We start from the raw sequence: 20282 nt of genomic DNA on the forward strand, positions 1-20282 counted from the left end.
TCCCTAACCTAATAAAAACATTTTTTGGAAATGTGTCATGTGTCGACCATTTTACGATCAGTTTCTTTGCGAAAAGCGTTGTACCCAGACATCCATTAATTCTAAAAATGGAATTATCCAAAAATTAAATTTGATCCGCTTGTATTTTTCATAAATTTAATAGGCCCGTTGATGATATTCAACTCGGAAACCATTGTTTCAAAAGACTCATGGGAGATACACCACAAAAAGGAATATCATCAATGAAATGAAAATAGTTTAGAATGCTGGGACCGTACCTAGGATCGATATAAGTTCGCTCGAACTTGGTCATGAATAAATTAGCATAAATTTAAATTACATAAACATAAATGAGCAAGTTCAAGCTCATCGCGGTCCAAGTATTCTGCACATAAAATGACTCAGCATACTGAAAATTATTATTTTCCAAAAAACACATAATCAATAGGAGGTCCAACAAATTATGTGTTAGATAACGCTTCCCTCACAGCCTCAACTCCCAGTAAATGGGGTATCACCGTGCATAATAATTTGATGTCAAAAGTAGCAAACGCTACATCATCGGGCAAATGGTCAATCCCTTGCAGTATTGAAAGAAGATGTGGTGTATCTGTATTGTAGCTCTCACTAGATACCACAACTGGCTGAAGCAGAAAATCTAAATATTGGGCTTTATAAGATTGCGTTGACACCTAGTGGCCATTAATGATAAATAGTGCACCACAACCTTGGCTGACTTGGTTATAGCTATTACCGGAACTTGTTCTGCGTACCTTAAGCTGGGTACACACGTAAAGATTTTCTGTCCAACCATCCAACTAGATGATTGGTGGGAATGAAAATCTGGTAACGTATGGGAGTAACTGATGATCAGCAATTTGCTCCTAAATGCCAGAAAACAGATGAAAATGGTCGTTCAGACAAGTTTGTTAAATGTTTGATCTGGGTTGTTCAAACAATAGTTTTTGTCCATTTTCCGGTGTTTGGGAGCAAATTGCTGATTGTCATTTGGTTTCATACCTTACCAGATTTTCATTCCAACCAAAAACTAGTTGGATGGTTGAACAGAAAATCATTACGTGTGTACCCAGCCTTAGAGTGTGATAGGCGGAAGACGCCGGTTGGAACGCACGCTGACAGCGTGTTTAGCTGGGTGGAGAAAATGCTGACAGGCATGCTTAGCCGGGTGGAACACACACAGGAGTGCCTAATGCAGCAGCTGGTGCTCATCTACTGGCCTTATAACGGGTGTCAGGTAAGTGAGTCATTTGGTCACAATTATTTGCAGCATGTCCACGCCGCTGGCAACTTTAACTGGGTTGTAGTCTGCAACGGCCCGGAGGTGGCCGAGGTCGACCGACGCGGTAAGTACCTAAAACGTGATGTTAATATCAACACACTCCCTGCTGTAGTATTTTCCTGTGGGAAGTGACTGTGCATTGTAAAACAAACTCTTCTCACTGGGTGGTTATGTGAATATCAAGTTAAACATTTCAATGCTTTAAAAACTTGGAGAGTGCCAACGTTAATTTTCTATATATATATTTTGTGTATATATATATATATATATATATATATATATATATATTAGGGGTGTGCACCGGCCACTTTTCGTGTTTTGGTTTTGGAGCTGGATCTTTCTTCGTGTTTTGGATCTGGATTGGTTTTGCCAAAACCACCCTTCCGTGTTTTGAGTTCTGGGTTTTGTGTTTTGGATCTGTATTTTTTTGAAAAAAAGCATAAAAACAGCTAAAATCACAGAATTTGTAGGTTTTTCTGCTCCTATGCTATTATTAACCTCAATAACCTTAATTTCCGCTCATTTCCAGTCTATTCTGAACACCTCACACCTCACAATAGTGTTTTTATGTCCAAAAGGTTGCACCGAGGTAGCTGGATGACTATGCTAAGCGACACGAGTGGGCGGCACAAACACGTGACCCATCTAGGCGTGAAACTGCAGTGGCAGACAGGATGGCAGTTTGAAAAACTAGGCCCCAAACTGTACATAATGCAAAGAAAAAAAAGAGGTGCAAGATGGAATTGTCCTTGGGCCCTCCCACCCACCCTTATGTTGTATAAACAGGACATGCACACTTTAACAAACCAATCATTTCAGCGCCAGGGTCTGCCACATGACTGTGGCTGAAATGATTGGTTCGTTTGGGCCCCCACAAAACAAGCTGGCAATTAATCTGTCCCTGCACAAACTGGCTCTACGGAGGCAAGATGTCATTCTCATCCTCCTCATCCACCAATTCCTCACCCTCTTCAGTGTGTACATCCTCATCCTCACAGAGTATTAATTCGTCCCCGCTGGAACCACAGGTCCCTCTGTACGTTCTGGAGGCTGGTCTCCCTGGAAGAGTTGATAATTCATTTTATGAACATCATCTTCTCCAAGCAACCTCCTACGCCTTTCGCTGACAAGGTTCCCAGCTGCACTAAACACTCTTTCGGAGTACACACTGGAGGGGGGGCAACTCAGGTAAAATAGAGCCAGTTTGTACAGGGACCTCCAAATTGCTTCTTTTTCCTGCCAGTACAGGTACGGACTGTCTGACATGCCTACTTGGATGCTGTCACCGATGTAATCCTTTAACAGACAGACGCACGCTTGTCGCTGCTGCTTTGAGGATGCAAGTGCGGCTACAGCCCACACAATTCACAAAGACAGAAAAAAAAGAAGAATATTTTTATTGTTTGTGGAGCGCACTTTGAGGGTTACACCACCCTTTAACAGACAGATGCACGCTTGTCGCTGCTGCTTTGAGGATGCAAGTGCGGCTACAGTCCACACAATTCACAAAGACAGAAAAAAGAAGAATATTTTTATTGTTTGTGTAGCACACTTTGAGGGTGTCACCACCCTTTAACAGACAGACGCACGCTTGTCGCTGCTGCTTTGAGGATGCAAGTGCAGCTACAGCCCACACAATTCACAAAGACAGAAAAAAAAAGAACAATATTTTTATTGTTTGTGTAGCACACTTTGAGGGTGTCACCACCCTTTAACAGACAGACGCACGCTTGTCGCTGCTGCTTTAAGGATGCAGGTGCGGCTACAGCCCACACATTTCACAAAGACAGAAAAAAAAAGAACAATATTTTTATTGTTTGTGTAGCACACTTTGAGGGTGTCACCACCCTTTAACAGACAGACGCACGCTTGTCGCTGCTGCTTTAAGGATGCAGGTGCGGCTACAGCCCACACATTTCACAAAGACAGAAAAAAAAAGAACAATATTTTTATTGTTTGTGTAGCACACTTTGAGGGTGTCACCACCCTTTAACAGACAGACGCACGCTTGTTGCTGCTGCTTTAAGGATGCAGGTGCGGCTACAGCCCACACATTTCACAAAGACAGAAAAAAAAAGAACAATATTTTTATTGTTTGTGTAGCACACTTTGAGGGTGTCACCACCCTTTAACTGACAGACGCACGCTTGTCGCTGCTGCTTTGAGGATGCAGGTGGAATCTAGACGGGATTTGGAACCAGGGACACACTACCTCCATCAATTGTCTAAATCCCACTGCACTAATGGCGGATACCGGACGCACGTCTAACACCAACATAGCAGTCAAGGCCTCAGTTATACGTTTTGCTTCAGGATGACTGCTGTCGTACTTCATCCTCATCGCTAGGGACTGTTGGAGGGTCAATTGTTTAGTAAAAGTAGTGATGTTCCTACTTCCTCTCTGGGATGATGAACAACTCCCAGCAGCAGCAACAGCACTAGGAGGAAGTGGTTCTTGATCTTTCCCTATTTTATTTCTATCGGAGAAAGTTTGGTCCTCCATTTATGTTATATTGATATATACGTGCGGCTAAAGCGCACACAAACACAGAAAATATTTTTTTATTTTTGCTGGAGAGTAGTGCAATTTGTGGGTTACACCACCCTTTAAGAAATGAGCCAGCCGGCTCTTTACTTATGGGACACAGGCGCACGCTTGGCGCTGCTCCTTTGTTGATGCACGTGCAGCCACAGTGCACACAATTCACAAACACAGAAAATAATTTTTTTTTGGGTTTGGACTGGAGTGTACTTTGGGGGTTACAGCACCCTTTAACGGTCAAGCCAGCCAGCCCTTTACTTATGACACAGGCGCACGCTTGGCACTACTTTGTTGATGCACGTGCGGCTACTGCGCACACAATTCACAAACACAGAAAATATATTTTTTTTTGGCTTGGACTGGAGTGTACTTTGGGGGTTACAGCACCCTTTAACGGTCAAGGCAGCCGGCCCTTTACTTATGACACAGGCGCACGCTTGGCACTACTTTGTTGATGCACGTGCGGCTACTGCGCACACAATTCACAAACACAGAAAATAATTTTTTTTTTGGTTTGGACTGGAGTGTACTTTGGGGGTTACAGCACCCTTTAACGGTCAAGCCAGCCGGCCCTTTACTTATGACACAGGCGCACGCTTGGCACTACTTTGTTGATGCACGTGCGGCTACTGCGCACACAATTCACAAACACAAAAAAAATATTATTTTTTTAGCACTTGGGGGGAGCACCCCTGATGGACAGAGCACCCCCTGGACAACACTACAGCACCCCTTTAGGACTGGGACACTGCACAGGACTTTGGAGTGGACACAGCCCCTATGGACAACTGACTGCACAAAACAGTCCAGCCAGCCCCTATGGACTTTGAAGTAGTGGACACAGCCCCTATTAACAACAGCAGCACAGCACAACACAGCCAGCCCCTATGGACTTTGAAGTAGTGGACAACAGCAGCACTACACTACACTACACTACACAGTCCAGCCAGCCCTAACTCCCACCCTCCCTCTTCACTGTCCACAGCCGAGTGAGAAAATGGCGCCGACGCGGGTACCTTATATAGGATCCAAAACCCACGAGACTCGGAAGGCGGGAAGATGACGTTTTGCCTCGATTTCAGAATCCGAGTCAGGCGGGAAAAGTCGAGCCTGACTCGGATCGGACTCGGATCGGGGGGGTTCGGATTTCAGAAATCCGAACCCGCTCACCCCTAATATATATATATATATATAAAAAATTTCATACAAACTCGGCACTCACATGCTTTTCAAACTGCAACTCCTTTGAACATAGGGAATGTTGGTTCCAAAATATTGCAATAATTTGTTCAGCTGGCCACCGCTTCACGGTCATTCCCATCTAGCCAGTCCCTACACTGATTCTCAGATAAATGAACTTGATCTGCCATCTTGGCCTCAAGCTTGCATACATTTTAAACAGAAAACTGGGTCCTGCCTTAAAGAGACAGAACCACACCCAGGGCTATCAGTTAATAAGCACCTGGAAAAAGAAAAAAGTTTGTCTTACATTTGAAAAACAGGGTGCCCTAGCAAGTGTGACCACTAAATTTAAATAAACGACAGGCTCAATCCACGGCACTCGACCATCTGGGGTGCCCTTGGTATGTGACCACACCATCTACATAAAAAATATCATACAAACTCGGCACTCACATGCTTTTCAAACTGCAAATCCTTTGAACATAGGGAATGTTGGTTCCAAAATATTGCAATAATTTGTTAAGCTGGCCACCGCTTCACGGTCATTCCCATCTAGCCAGTCCCTACACTGATTCTCAGATAAATGCTGGCAACTGTAACTGGGTTGTAGTCTGCAACGGCCCGGAGGTGGCCGAGGTCGACCGACGCTATAAGTACCTAAAACATGTGATGTTAATATCAACACATTCCCTGCTGTAGTATTTTCCTGTGGGAAGTGACTGTGCATTGTAAAACAAACTCTTCTCACTGGGTGGTTATGTGAATATCAAGTTAAACATTTCAATGCTTTAAAAACTTGGAGAGTGCCAACGTTAATTTTCTATATATATATTTTGTGTGTGTATATATATATATATATATATATATATATATATATATATATATATATAAACAAAAAATCCCGGCACTCACCAGTCCTAAAAGTTGAACAGGCTCTGGTGCCCTCCTAAGGGGTATTGCTCCCCCAAAAATAATCCACAGTCCAAAGAGGCGGCACTCAGAGACTTCAGGATAAAGGGAAAACAGACCCCCTCCGGGGTAACTTTTATGAGTTCTACAAGTCAACGTTTCGGGGACCGTATCACCCAGGGGCTGGCTGGCAACTTTTAGCCTGGGGGGCAAATGCATGCAGGCGGCCCTGGCAGAGGAGTAGCGTGTAGCCAGGGTGCCCAAAAGAACGTGCGTGCTACGGCGCCCCCCCCCTCAAGTGTTCTAGGGAGGAGGCGGGTCCATATGGGATTAATGTAAGGTGAAAATAAAGATTAGGGGCAGCCCCCTGATGTAAGTACCCATATGCAGTGCTACCATGTGCAACAGAAGAGGACACCCTTATGCAGGCCTCCAGTAGTGGTCCCCCCGATGCAGTGCCCCTTGTGCCCCCAGTAGTAAGCCCCTTATATAGTGCCCCCAGTAGTGGTAACCCTTATGCAGTGCCCCTTAAATAGTGGCCCAGTAGTCTTCCCCCTATGCAGTACCCCCACTATTGCCCTTTATATAGAGCCCACAGCAGTGGTCCCTCGATGCAGTGCCCCAAGTGGTAGTCCCCTCCCCCCTATGTAGTGCCCCTAGTAGTAGTCCCCTCCCCCTATGCAATGCTCCTAGTAGTAGTCCCCTCCCCTTGTAGTGCCCCTAGTAGTAGTCCCCCCCAGTAGTAGTACCCCCCTTGTAGTTCCCCCAGTAGTAGTCCCCCCTTGTAGTGCCCCCAGAAGTAATAGTCCCCCCCTTGTAGTGCCCCCAGTAGTAGTAGTCCCCCCCTTGTAGTGCCCTCAGTAGTAGTAGTCCCCCCCTTGTAGTGCCCCCAGTAGTAGTAGTCCCCCCCTTGTAGTGCCCACAGTAGTAGGAGTCCCCCCCCTTGTAGCTCCCCCAGTAGTAGTAGTCCCCCCTTTGTAGTGCCCCTAGTAGTGGTCTCCTCCTTATAGTGCCAGACCCCCCGCAGTAGACACACATAATATAAAAAAAAAAAAAACACTTACCTGACACCCGCTCCTGCTCCTGGTCCCGCAGCCGAGATCAGCTCCTCCGTCCGCCGCTTTGCATTATGAGAGTGACGCGTCATGGGAGTGACGCGTCACTCTCATTACCCACTGCGGGACCCGGAAGATGTCCGGCTCTGGCAGTGGGAGCAGCAGCCAATGAGAGTCTGTCTGACTCTCATCAGCTGCTAAAGCAAACACACAGCTGCTGACTCCGGCGGCTGTGTATTTGTGCAGTGTAGCGCTGACCGAACTCCGTCCGGTCAGCGCTACACATGCGGTGCAGTCTATGTCACAGTGACACAGACTGCCCGCGGCCCGCATGACGCTGCGGCCCGGGGGGCACATGGCACCCTGCCCCCCGGCCCGCCCGCCACTGGTATCACCTTCCTCAAGACAACATAAGTGATACAATACAAACACAGTGTTTAAATAAGTGAATCACTCACCTATACCCCTAGACAGGTGTGCCAGGTTCCGTCCGCCGTCAGATCCGCTCATCCTCAACCGAAAATGCTAATTACGTGAACCAGAAGTGACGTCGCGTCATCCGACAACAGGAACCATGGCAACCTGAAATGCAATAACAACAGTGACATGTTGGACTGCAGGAAGCACATATTTGGCTGACCACAGAAAAAACTGGTGATAAAGAATTATTAAGAGAACATAGTACACTACAATAGGTGATGCACTGCTGCAAATGATATTTTTGTAAACGATAGCTTAGAAAAAACACGATCATGAGTGATATAAAAAGAGATTAGTTAATATTATTATGATAGCGCACCTGGTAATGTATAGCTGCTTCTATATTTACTATTTAAAAAAATAGGAAAAGTATTTATATTGTATGAGAAGCGCTTTGTAAGAATAGTGTATGTTTGTATAATGTAATATGTGGGTAAATAAGTGATAGAAACCTGCAGATCCACTTAAAAAATAAATAAATAAGTAAATAATAAATAATAAAAAAACAAATAAATACCAATAATTAAATGGAAAGATTAAAATAAACGAATGAATATGCAATCGATGTTAATGCTCTTTGCTGGGATGATGGTGCCCGCTGCTTAAGTGCAATGCACGCGGGTATCTGTCCCTATCTTACCCTGAGACACGGAATTGTCCTCTGATGCCGGTATGAATTCGGCGCTCAATGATGTACGGACTCTGCACTTTGTCTTTGGCGCAGGGATGGTGGTATGCTTCTGCTCGCTCCCGTTTTGAATGCAGGGGTTGCGGCTCAGCCTGCTCCGATCTCTGCTTGGCCTCCGGCGTACTCTCTGGCTATTAGCGCTATTTGGGAAAGAGCCGGCGGCTTGTCAGTGGTTAGGGCTCCAATGCGTTTCGTCCACGTGACGGACTTTGTCAAGGAAGTCGGGCTCAGTTCAAATCTATATTTAGGCCTCCAGGATGTAGAGTTTTTAATTCATAAATCCATTGTGTTTCTTTTTTTGACATTCGTTGTATATAGTTTCCCCCTCTCCAGTCTTCTTCTACTTTCTGTATAGCCATAAATTTTAATCCTTTGGGATTGTTATTATGTTTCATAAAAAAATTATCTGAGACGCTATGTGTTCTCAACCCTTTCCTGATATTATTGATATGTTCACACATTCTTGTTTTCAGTTTTCTTTTTGTACGTCCCACATATTGAAGTCTGCATTCACATTGTAGCAAATAAATGACTCCCTCGGTATTGCAAGTTAGATGTTCTTTCACCATATATTCTTTATTGGTTATTTTTGATTGAAAATTTAGTGTCCCTTTAGTTGTTACTTTTTCCATTGTGGTGCATCTTTTACAATGGTTGCAATAATAAAATCCTTTTCTACCTTTATCCACACTTGATTCTGCTAATGGAATATAGCTAGAAGTCAAGGATGTTTGCAATGTATTGGCTCTTCTATAGACCATTTTTGGTTTTGAAGGAATAATATCTGCTAAAAGGGGGTCTGTTTTGAGAATGTGCCAATGTTTAGACAGAATCCTTTCCAGTGATTTTATGTTGCTGTTATATTTTGTTATATTTTGTTATGAAGGCTATCTGTAATTTTGGATGTCTTGTACTTGATGAGATCATTTCTATTTTTTCTTCATGTTGCTTTGAGACTATTTTCCTGTAATTTTTTATTGTAGCTCCTGTCTTCAAATCTCTCCTTCAATTTGTTGCTCTGTATTACGAAATCTGCATCCTTAGAACAGTTTCTTCTTAATCGTTGAAATTGTCTCCCCGGTATGTTGTTAATCCATTGTGGATGATGATTGCTTGATGCTAGCAGAAAATTGTTACAATCCACTTTCTTTATATACATTTTTGTTTCAGTCTTACTATCTCCTATGAAGATTTCAAGGTATAGAAAGTTTATAGAGTGTCTAATATATGTGGATGTGAACTCCAAATTCAAATCATTCGAATTGATGCATGTTAAGAATTTTTCCAGGTCTTCTTGGTTACCATCCCTTATCATGAGTACATCATCTATACATCTTGTCCACATGTGTATGTTGGCTCCATATGTGTTATTAGCCCAAATGTGGTCCTCCTCCCACTTGGACACGAACAAGTTCGCATAACTCGGTGCGAATCGACTGCCCATAGCAGTCCCGGTCAGTTGTTTATACCCACATATGACAGTATGCAAACATACACTATTCTTACAAAGCGCTTCTCATACCATATAAAAAGAGATTACCATACTCTATAAAAAAATTTATATAAACCGTATCAAACATTGCATTAATTAAGCTTCACTAAAAATGTGTCAAATTAAGGGTCTGAATGAGGGCCAATGTCTATCCAAATAAATTACAATCCACATATACAGCACATAACAGTGCTGCCATCTAGAGGCTATAATAAGCAACTCTCCTGAAGAGATAAAAAAAAGAGCTATCATGAAAACATGTATATACAAATATTAGTAATAAATCTGTAATACTACAGCACTAATAATTGGACCATCATAAGTTTAGAAAATAGTTTAAAAAAACAAAACAAAGTTATTCTCCTAATGTCAAATACATACTGTATATATTTAAACCAGTATTATTAGATGGTATTACAGAACAAATAGGGCTTGCTGTAAAATATTGATCAGACCCAGAGTTTCATTCAGACCTCTCGGGGACAATGTGTCCAACCGAAAGATCCATTGGGACTCTAGTTGTAAGAGATGTTTAGCTCTGTCGCCTCCTCTTAAAGATAATGGCACATGGTCTATGATCTTGTAACGCAATGTTGCCAAATTGTGTCTCAAAGAGCAAAAATGTTGTGCCACAGGTTGTACACTAGATCCTGAGGCCAGAGCAGAACGGATGGCTGAACGATGTTGGGCCATGTGAATCTTGAAAGTACATTCAGTCTTTCCAATGTAATTAAGTCCACATGGGCAAATAATGACATAATTCACATAGCTTGAATTGCATGATAATGGCCAGCCAATTTTAAAACGTCTGCCTGAATGTGGATGTGTAATATGCTCCCCTATTAACAAGTATGAGCATGTGGTACAACATAGACATCGAAAACAGCCGTTTTTACGGCTCAAAAAATGTGATGATCTTATTTTAGAAAAACTTGTGACATCAGTCTTCATGATTATATCTTTAAAGTTTTTGTATAACATGGCATAAGATGAGCTTTAGACATCCATTTTAAATCTGGGTCTGTCTTTACAATGAACCATCATTTTTTGGCTTCTTTACGGATATGATTACTGTTAATGTTAAATTCATTAACCCATGGAATATTGGTCTTGTCATTTTTGTTAATTGGTACCGGCCTTAATAAAGATGTTCTCTTTTGTAACATAGCCTTCTTCCTAGCTCTGACTAGGATTTCCCTAGGATAGCCTCTTGTCACAAATTTTTCAAACACAGCATCAAGTTGTTTTTCAGCTGACTCAGTATTACTATTGCATCTAACAATCCTTAGGAACTGCAAATAAGGCAAACCATGTACTGAAGCTCTTGGATGGAAACTATCATGGTGCAACAGGGTGTTACGGTCCATAGGCTTCGAATACAACGAAGTCTGAAACAGACCTTCATTGACAGTAATGAAAATGTCTAAGAAACAGATTTGTTGTTTATCTGCCGTTAATGTCAACTTAATAGGGTTTAATGACAATTTCTGTTTTATAATGACATCATTCAAAATTTGTAAATCTCCTTGCCAAAACAATAGAATGTCGTCAATGTAGCGATAATATAATTTAACGTGACTCGCTATTTCGACATTCTCAAAAAATACACATTTTTCTATGTACCACATATAGGAGTTTGCAAAAGATGGAGCAACTGACGACCCCATTGCGCAAGCCGTGCGCTGTTTGAAAAACTGACCATTAAATAAAAAATAGTCGTGCGTTAGTGTAAAACCCAAAAGGTCTAGAAATAAATCAATATCTGGGCCTGCGTAATTGGTGTTAGTAGTAATAAGATTTTTACAGCCATCAAACCTGCTTGATGCAGAATACAGGTATATAGGCTTGCTACATCTAAAGTCACCAATGTAATATCAACCGGTACATTTCCCATATCATTCAACTTCAACAGGAGCATATTAGAATCTTTGAGATGGGTGTAGTAGGTATTACCGCCGGATGCAAATCCCGACAGCGGCAGCCCAGCAAGGGTGAAAATCCTAATCGTCCCTAAGGTAAGTATCTTATGGGGTTCACCTTGACGCGGTGGATGGGCAAACATTTTTGGCCAAACATGTATTAAGAACCTCACTTATACTCCATGTTAATTGTAGAGTTTATCAGGATTTTTTTTTCTATCATTGTTCTTAGTACCTAGAGTGTGCGCTTGCATTCTATGTCCCCTGTATTGTACTACAATACAGGGGACAGAATGGCAGCATCTCCTATTATGTTTAAAATTAGGGTGTGCAGTCCAAGCCCCCCCCTCCTTACTATGAAAAAGAAAATCCAATTCCCTCTTTCTTAATTTATATAAATCCCTAAAACTGTCAGAATTTGAGTCAGCTGGTTCATCCATCGTTGTAGGTTCTTTATGTAAAATTTGTTCCACATCCTGATGGGAGAACCTAAGAGTCTCATAGTTATCGCAGTGCAGCAAGAATGAGGAAAAATCACCTTCTAGATCACGTAGCCATGTTCAACACTAAAGTGCTTCAAATAGTGCAATTGATAAGGTGCAGAAAAATATGCTTTAAAGTGACAGTGCAACAAATTGATGTGCAGCAAAAGAGCATGTGTAGGGATAAGAAGAATGAGAAAGCTAATAATAAAAATAGTTATGCTGTATGAGACGATCCAAAGAACATCAATGAACAGGAGCCTTGGAATAACACTCAGGCTCGTCAGAGTAACTGAGGTAAATATATCCAAAAAATCCCAGCACTCACCAGTCCTTAAAGTTGAACAGGCTCTGGTGCACTCCTAAGGGGTATTGCTCCCCCATAAATAATCCACAGTCCAAAGAGGCGGCACTCAGAGACTTCAGGATAAAGGGAAAACAGACCCCCTCTGGGGTAACTTTAATGAGACATACAAGTCAACGTTTCAGGGACCTTATCCCCTTTTTCAAGACAACATAAGTGATACAATACAAACATAGTGTTTAAATAAGTGAATCACTCACCCACATACGGATACCCCTAGACAGGTGTGCCAGGTTCCGTCCGCCGTCAGACCCGCTCATCCTCAACCGGAAATGCTAATTGCGTGAACCGGAATTGACGTCGCGTCATCCGGCAACGGGAACCATGGCAACCTGAAATGCAATAACAACAGTGACATGTCGGACTGCAGGAAGCACATCTTTGGCTGACCACAGAAAAAAATGGTGATAAAGAATTATTAAGAGAACATAGTACACTACAATAGGTGTTGCACTGCTGCAAATGATATTTGTGTAAATGATAGCTTAGAAAAATCACGATCATAAGTGATATAAAAAGAGATTACCATATTCTAAAATATTTTGTATAAACCGTATCAAACATTGCATTAAGTAAGCTTCACTAAAAAAGTGTCAAATAATAAAACTTTACTACTTTAACTGGAGACAATGGGGTAAATTTACTAAAGTGAGAGTTTTTAGAAGTGAGTTTTAAAAGTGATGTTGCCCATAGCAACCAATCAGATTATAGCTATTATCTTCTAGAAGGTGCTAGTTAAATGTTAAGTAGAATCTGATTGGTTGCTATGGGCAACATCACTTCTAAAACTCACTTCTAAAAACTCTCGCTTTAGTAACGATAAAGGAGATTCAACTGTAATTCAGGATAGAGATAAATACATAGCTGAAAGCGTACGCTTACTCAGCGATTCTGACACCTATGACCGGTTGGAGTCGGATGCAACCATTGTATTCAAAAATTAATTCGATTTTATGTTACACCAGGCTAAGCTTGATGGTTTATTATCTACAGAGCTTTTGGCTAAATTGTCGGTTTCTTGTCCTATTGCACCATTGCTTTATATTTTGCCTAAGGTACACAAGGACGCACAGAACCCATCGGGCAGACCTATTATTTCTGCCGGGGGGTCTCTGTGCCAGCCTGTAGCAATATACCTAGATGTATGTTTACAGCCATGTGTACAAAATACCTACTACACCCATCTCAAAGATTCTAATATGCTCATGTTGAAATTGAATGATATGGGAAATGTACTGGTTGATATTACATTGGTGACATTAGATGTAGCAAGCCTATATACATGTATTCCGCACCAAGCAGGTTTGATGGCTGTAAAAATCTCATTAAACCAATTACGCAGGCCCAGATATTGATTTATTTCTAGACCTTTTGGGTTTTACACTAATGCACAACTATTTTTTATTTAATGGTCAGTTTTTCAAACAGCGCACGGGTTGCGCAATGGGGCCGTCAGTTGCTCCATCTTTTGCAAACTCCTATATGTGGTACATAGAAAAATTTTAATTTTTTGAGAATGTCGAAATAGCGAGTCACGTTAAATTATATTATCGCTACATTGACGACATTCTATTGTTTTGGCAAGGAGATTTACAAATTTTGAATGATGTCATTATTAAACAGAAATTGTCATTAAACCCTATTAAGTTGACATTAATGGCAGATAAACAACAAATCTGTTTCTTAGACATTCTCATTACTGTCAATGAAGGTCTGCTTCAGACTTCATTGTATTCGAAGCCTACGGACCGTAACACCCTGTTGCACCATGATAGTTTCCATCCAAGAGCTTCAGTACATGGTTTGCCTTATTTGCAGTTCCTAAGGATTATTAGATGCAATAGTAATACTGAGTCAGCTGAAAAACAACTTGATGCTATGTTTGAAAAATTTGTGACAAGAGGCTATCCTAGGGAAATCCTAGTCAGAGCTAGGAAGAAGGCTATGTTACAAAAGAGAACATCTTTATTAAAGCCGGTACCAATTAACAAAAATGACAAGACCAATATTCCATGGGTTAATGAAGTTAACATTAACAGTAATCATACCGGTAATGAAGACAAAAAATGATGGTCCATTGTAAAGACAGACCCAGATTTAAAATGTATGTCTAAAGCTTATCTTATGCCATGTTATAACAGGAGCAAAAACATTAAAGAAAAAAATCATGAAGACTGATGTCACAGGTTTTTCTAAAATAAGATCATCACATTTTTTGAGCCGTAAAAACGTCTGTTTTCGATGTCATGCTCATACTTGTTAATAGTAGAGATGTGCGCCGACCCTCGTGTTTTGTTTTTGTTTTTTGATCTGGATCCCCACTGGTTTTGGATCTGGATTGGTTTGCCAAAATCTCACCTCCGTGTTTTGTTTTGGTTTTGGATCTGGATTTTTTCTTAAAAAATCATAAAAACAACTAAAATCACATAAAATGGGCCTGTTTTTGTTCCTACAGTATAATTAACCTCAATAATATTTATGTCCAGTAATTTCCAATCAATTTTGACCACCTCACAATATTATTTGCTTCATCTAGTTAAGGTCAAAAGGTTGCATCCAGCTAGCTGGCTGACTAAGCTAAGTGACACAGTGGGTGGCACTAACATGTAGCAGTTCAGCTTCTAATTTCCAAAACGGATACAGTGTGTTATACAGTGTGGGTTGGATACACCAATAGTGCACTTACTGTGACAGCAGTGACGGCAGAGCAGGGTTGCTGACGGTGTCCTCAGTACATGGAATGGCAGTCCTGGGGTGCTGGCAGTGTTCTCAGTGAAGGGTACCGGTGATGTCGGCAGTGCGGGGGTGCCAGCATTGTCTTTACTGCAGGTTTGCTGGCTGTGTCGGCAGTGCGTGGGGTGCCAGCTGTGTCTTTAGTGCTGGTTTGCTGGCAGTGTCGGCAGTGCGGGGGTTGCTAGCAGTGTCCTCAGTACATGGAATGGCAGTGCTGCAGTGCTGGCAGTGTCCTCAGTGAAGGGTTCCAGTGATGTCGGCAGTGCGAGGGTGCCAGCGGTGTCTTTAGTGCAGGTTTGCTGGCTGTGTCGGCAGTGCGGGGGTTGCTGACGGTGTCCTCAGTACATGGAATGGCAGAGCTGCGGTGCTGGCAGTGTTCTCAGTGAAGGGTACCGACGGTGTTGGCAGAGCGGGGGTGCCAGCGGTGTCCTGAGTGCAGGTTTGCTGACTGTGTCGGCAGTGTAGGGGTGTTCTCAATGCAGGGTGCCGGTGGTGTCGGCAGAGCGGGGGGTGCCAGCGGTGTCCTCAGTGCAGGTTTGCTGTGTTGGCAGTGCAGGGGTGTTCTCAATGCAGGGTACCGGCGGTGTCGGCAGAGCGGGGGTGCCAGCGGTGTCCTGAGTGCAGGTTTGCTGAAAGTGTCAGCAGTGCAGGGGTGCTAGTGGTTCCTCAGTGTGGGAGTGTCGGCAGTGTCGATAGTGTGGGGATCGCTGAAGGTGTCCTCAGTACGTGGGGCAGCAGTGCAGGTGTGCCTGCAGTGTCGGCAGCGGTGGTCGGCAGGGGGGGATGCTGCCCGTGGGGGTGCCGGCCGTGTCAGGCGGTGGGGGATGGCGGGCGCCATCTTCTTTTTCTTCTGTGTGCATTTTCAATGGGCTTAACCCTGATTGTCTGAGAGCCGTGACAGATGGCGCTATCAGCCAATCAGCATTAAGCCCGCTCAATACAAAACCTTGCGACTCGACAGCAGGGTCGCAAGGTGTTGCCTCGGGTGAGGGACCTGGGGCAGGCAGGGAGATCCGAGCTTCGCTTGGATCGCCCCGGATCCCCGAAATTCGGGTTTGTTCGGATCTCTGATCTCGCTCATCTCTAGTTAATAGGGAAGCATATTACACATCCACATTCAGGCAGACGTTTTAAAATTGGCTGGCCATTATCATGCAATTCAAGCTATGTGATTTATGTCATTATTTATCCATGCAGACTTTATTACATTGGAAAGACTGAATGTACTTTCAAGATCCACATGGCCCAACATCGTTCAGCCATCCGTTCTGCTCTGGCCTCAGGATCTAGTGAACAACCTGTGGCACGCCATTTTTGCTCTTTGCGACAAAATTTGGCAACATTGCGTTACAAGATCATAGACCATGTGCCATTATCTTTAAGAGGAGGCGACAGAGCTAAACGTCTCTTACAACTAGAGTCCCAATGGATCTTTCGGTTGGACATATTGTCCCCGAGAGGTCTGAATGAAAATCTGGGTCTGATCAATTTTTTATAGCAAGCCATATTCGTTCTGTAATCCCATCTAATAATACTGGTTTAAATATGTACAGTATGTATTTGACATTAGGAGAACAACTTTGTTTTAAAAAAATATATATTTTATAAACCTACGATGGTCCAATTATTGGTGCTGTAGTTTTACAGATTTATTACTAATATTTGTATATACATGTTTTCATGATAGCTCTTTTTTTTATCTCTTCAGGAGAGTTGCTTATTATAGCCTCTAGATGGCAGCACTGTTATGTGCTGTATATGTGGATTGTAATTTATTTGGATAGACATTGGGGTAAAATTACTAAATTGAGAGTTTTTAGAAGTGAGTTTTAGAAGTGATGTTGCCCATAGCAACCAATCAGATACTACTTAACATTTAACTAGCACTTTCTAAAAGATAATAGCTAGAATCTGATTGGTTGCTATGGGCAACAACACTTTTAAAACTCACTTCTAAAAACTCTCACTTTAGTAAATTTACCCCATTGTCTCCAGTTAAAGTAGTAAAGTTTTATTATATGACACTTTTTTAGTGAAGCTTACTTAATGCAATGTTTGATACAGTTTATAAAAATTTTTTTATAGAGTATGGTAATCTCTTTTTATATCACTCACGATCGTGATTTTTCGAAGCTATCATTTACACAAATATCATTTGCAGCAGTGCAACACCTATTATAGTGTACTATGTTCGCTTAATAATTCTTTATCAATAGTTTTTTCTGTGGTCAGCCAAAGATGTACTTCCTGCAGTCCGACATGTCACTGTTGTTATTGCATTTCAGGTTGCCATGGTTCCTGTTGCCGGATGACACGACGTCACTTCCGGTTCACGCAGTTAGCATTTCCGGTTGAGGATGAGCGGGTCTGACGGCGGACGGAACCTGGCACACCTGTCTAGGGGTATGTAGGTGAGTGATTCGCTTATTTAAACACTGTGTTTGTATTGTATCACTTAAGTTTTCTTGAGGAAGGGGATACGGTCTCCGAAATGTTGACTTGTGTGTATCTTAGGTATAGTGTATAGAAGTGCTGTAACTGGATATTTAGGAATGAGTATGTCCATGAGTTGGCTAGAAATATGACCATCCACCACCACTTGATCTAATCTATCAAACAATTGTTTAGAAAAGATGGCAGTTGGATCGCAAGTTAATGGTTTATATACCGATACATCAGACAGTTGTCTATCTATCTCACACATATAATCAGTAGTATCCTGCACAACTATTGCCCCGCCTTTATCTGCGGGGCGAAATACCACATCACTGTATTCAGATCACTTTCGTAAAGCACTCCATTCACCCATTCACCCTTGCGCTGGCTGTGTGGACAGGTGGTGTGACGTCATTGGAGGGAGCCCCGGTCCCGGGCGCCGTGCAGCGCTAGACACACGTGGTGGTTTGTAAGTATATATACATGTATGTTATTTGTACTGCATTTTTGTACCTTGAGGACCGAAACGTTGGAATTAATTCCTCTATCTTAGCAATTTTGTTCACTAGAGTGCCGCCACAGTGGACTGTTATATGGAACGATTGACATCAGACCTTGTTGGAGGGCACCTATCCATTTGTTTCTATTGTGCTGGGAGTGCCATCCTTGGAATACTATATATATCTTAGCATTTTGAGTCCATTTAGGATTCATCTCAGATCAAGGCACCGCTCAACTGTTATTTTGACAATACCTTGCGATTATACTGTATATCGTTATTAGGAGCAACATGGAACCTATTTTACAACCTACTATTTCACAGGACCCTGCTGGATGCAGGGGAATTACCACCACAAGAGGAGATCTACATGGTTTCACTGATGATGAAGCTGAACACATATTATTTAAGGAAAAATTACCTTCAATTGATCAACAACTTAACATGGATGATATCTATCATCATTTACTGAAGTTGAAAAAACGCGTAATCGATTTTCTGCTGCACGGGATATCTCTCTCAGATTATTACAAGAGGGTTCAGGGTGAAAAATATCCCCACCATAGGGTGTTATAATCCTGATTTTTGCCGTAAATGGATCGGCATCCTCAACAAGTGCAGTTTGGACTTGATGCTGCTAGTTGTTGAGGAGGCAGGCAAGGAATTGAAAAATATGTGTGATAAGATTTCAGCATATGAGGGGACTCATAAAATCACCCTTACCCAGGACATTAGTCAGGATTGATATCAAAAACTTACCAACCAATGTGATAATTATCGCAAGGAATTAATTACATTTAAAAAAAATAAACATTCAATTGTCACCAATGACTATGATGAAAACCGAGTCTATCGATGGTTGATGGGGGGTTACTCTAACCCTCAGGGCTCTAGGCAACAGAGAATATATCAGGGCTGGCACAGGAGAAGGCAAAACAAAAATGGGGATTTAGCCACGTCAAATAGTGACAGTGAATTTGCTACTAGAGAATCTGACGATACATCGAATCCTGAAGAGATCCCTTTAGGCGCAGCTCTGGCTACTCAGATAGATACTGGACCAAAAGGATGCCCACCCGCCGGGGGCATCAAAACCAGAGGCAAAGGAGGGCAGAAAACCCTAAAGAAAATTTAATATATAACCTATCTTCAAGGCATCTCACCGAAGTTGAAGAAGATGTCTTAAGTAAGGGTCTCACTTTCATACCTACTAATGTACATGATGACCTGACTTGGAAGACTGATTTACATCGTTTTGCACAAAAGCTGCATGTGCAAGAATACTATCAAAATCAACCATTTAAACAAGAGGAAACATCACCAGCTTTAACTAGATTTTGGACCAACCATTCAGTTTCAACTTTTGACCCACAATCATCCAATCCATCTATACAAACCTTTATGCGCCTTATGGATGACTCTGTTTCGAAATACATACGCAACATCACAATTTGAAAGAACAGCATTTAGACAACTTGGAGAATATCGGGATATAACTATACGCCCTGCAGATAAAGGCGGGGTTATGGTTATACAGAACCTGAGTGATTATATAAGTGAAATTGAGAGCCAATTGTCTGATACATTGACATATACCCCTCTCACACAGGATCCGACTATAGAATTTAAGGCTCAATTAGATAACATCTTATTGGAAGCCAAAGAGGAGGGACTAATATCGGATAAACTTCAAAAAACTCTCACACAGAATTTTCTGATGGCCCGGTGCTATACACAGTACCATAAATACACAAGCATCTAACTTTACCATCGGGACATCCCATAATCTCGGCACAACAATCTCTATATCAGCCTGTCTCTATGTATTTGGACAGCATACTACAACCGTATGTAATGAAACAGCCCTTTTACATCAAGGATACCACCAGTGCTTTACAACAATTAAAAAGTATAGATAATGTTCCGGACAACACACTGCTGTGCACGTTAGACATTAGCAGTCTATACACATCTATTCCACATTGTGAGGGTCTTACAGCAATGAAACTATTTTTGGAAGATCAAGGCATGAAAGAATTGGATTTGTCCTTGTTTATGTCATTATTGGAATTGACTTTGAAGAACAATTACTTCATATTTATTGGTGGTTTCATTAAACAATTATCGGGTTGTGTAATGTGGAGCAATTTCTCCCCTTCTTATGCCAACATATATATGTTTAGTGTGGAGAAATGTATGTT

The sequence above is a fragment of the Taudactylus pleione genome, unplaced genomic scaffold, assembly GCF_031769625.1.
Source record: "Taudactylus pleione unplaced genomic scaffold, aTauple2 ptg000352l, whole genome shotgun sequence".
Taxonomy (NCBI): Eukaryota; Metazoa; Chordata; class Amphibia; order Anura; family Myobatrachidae; genus Taudactylus; species Taudactylus pleione.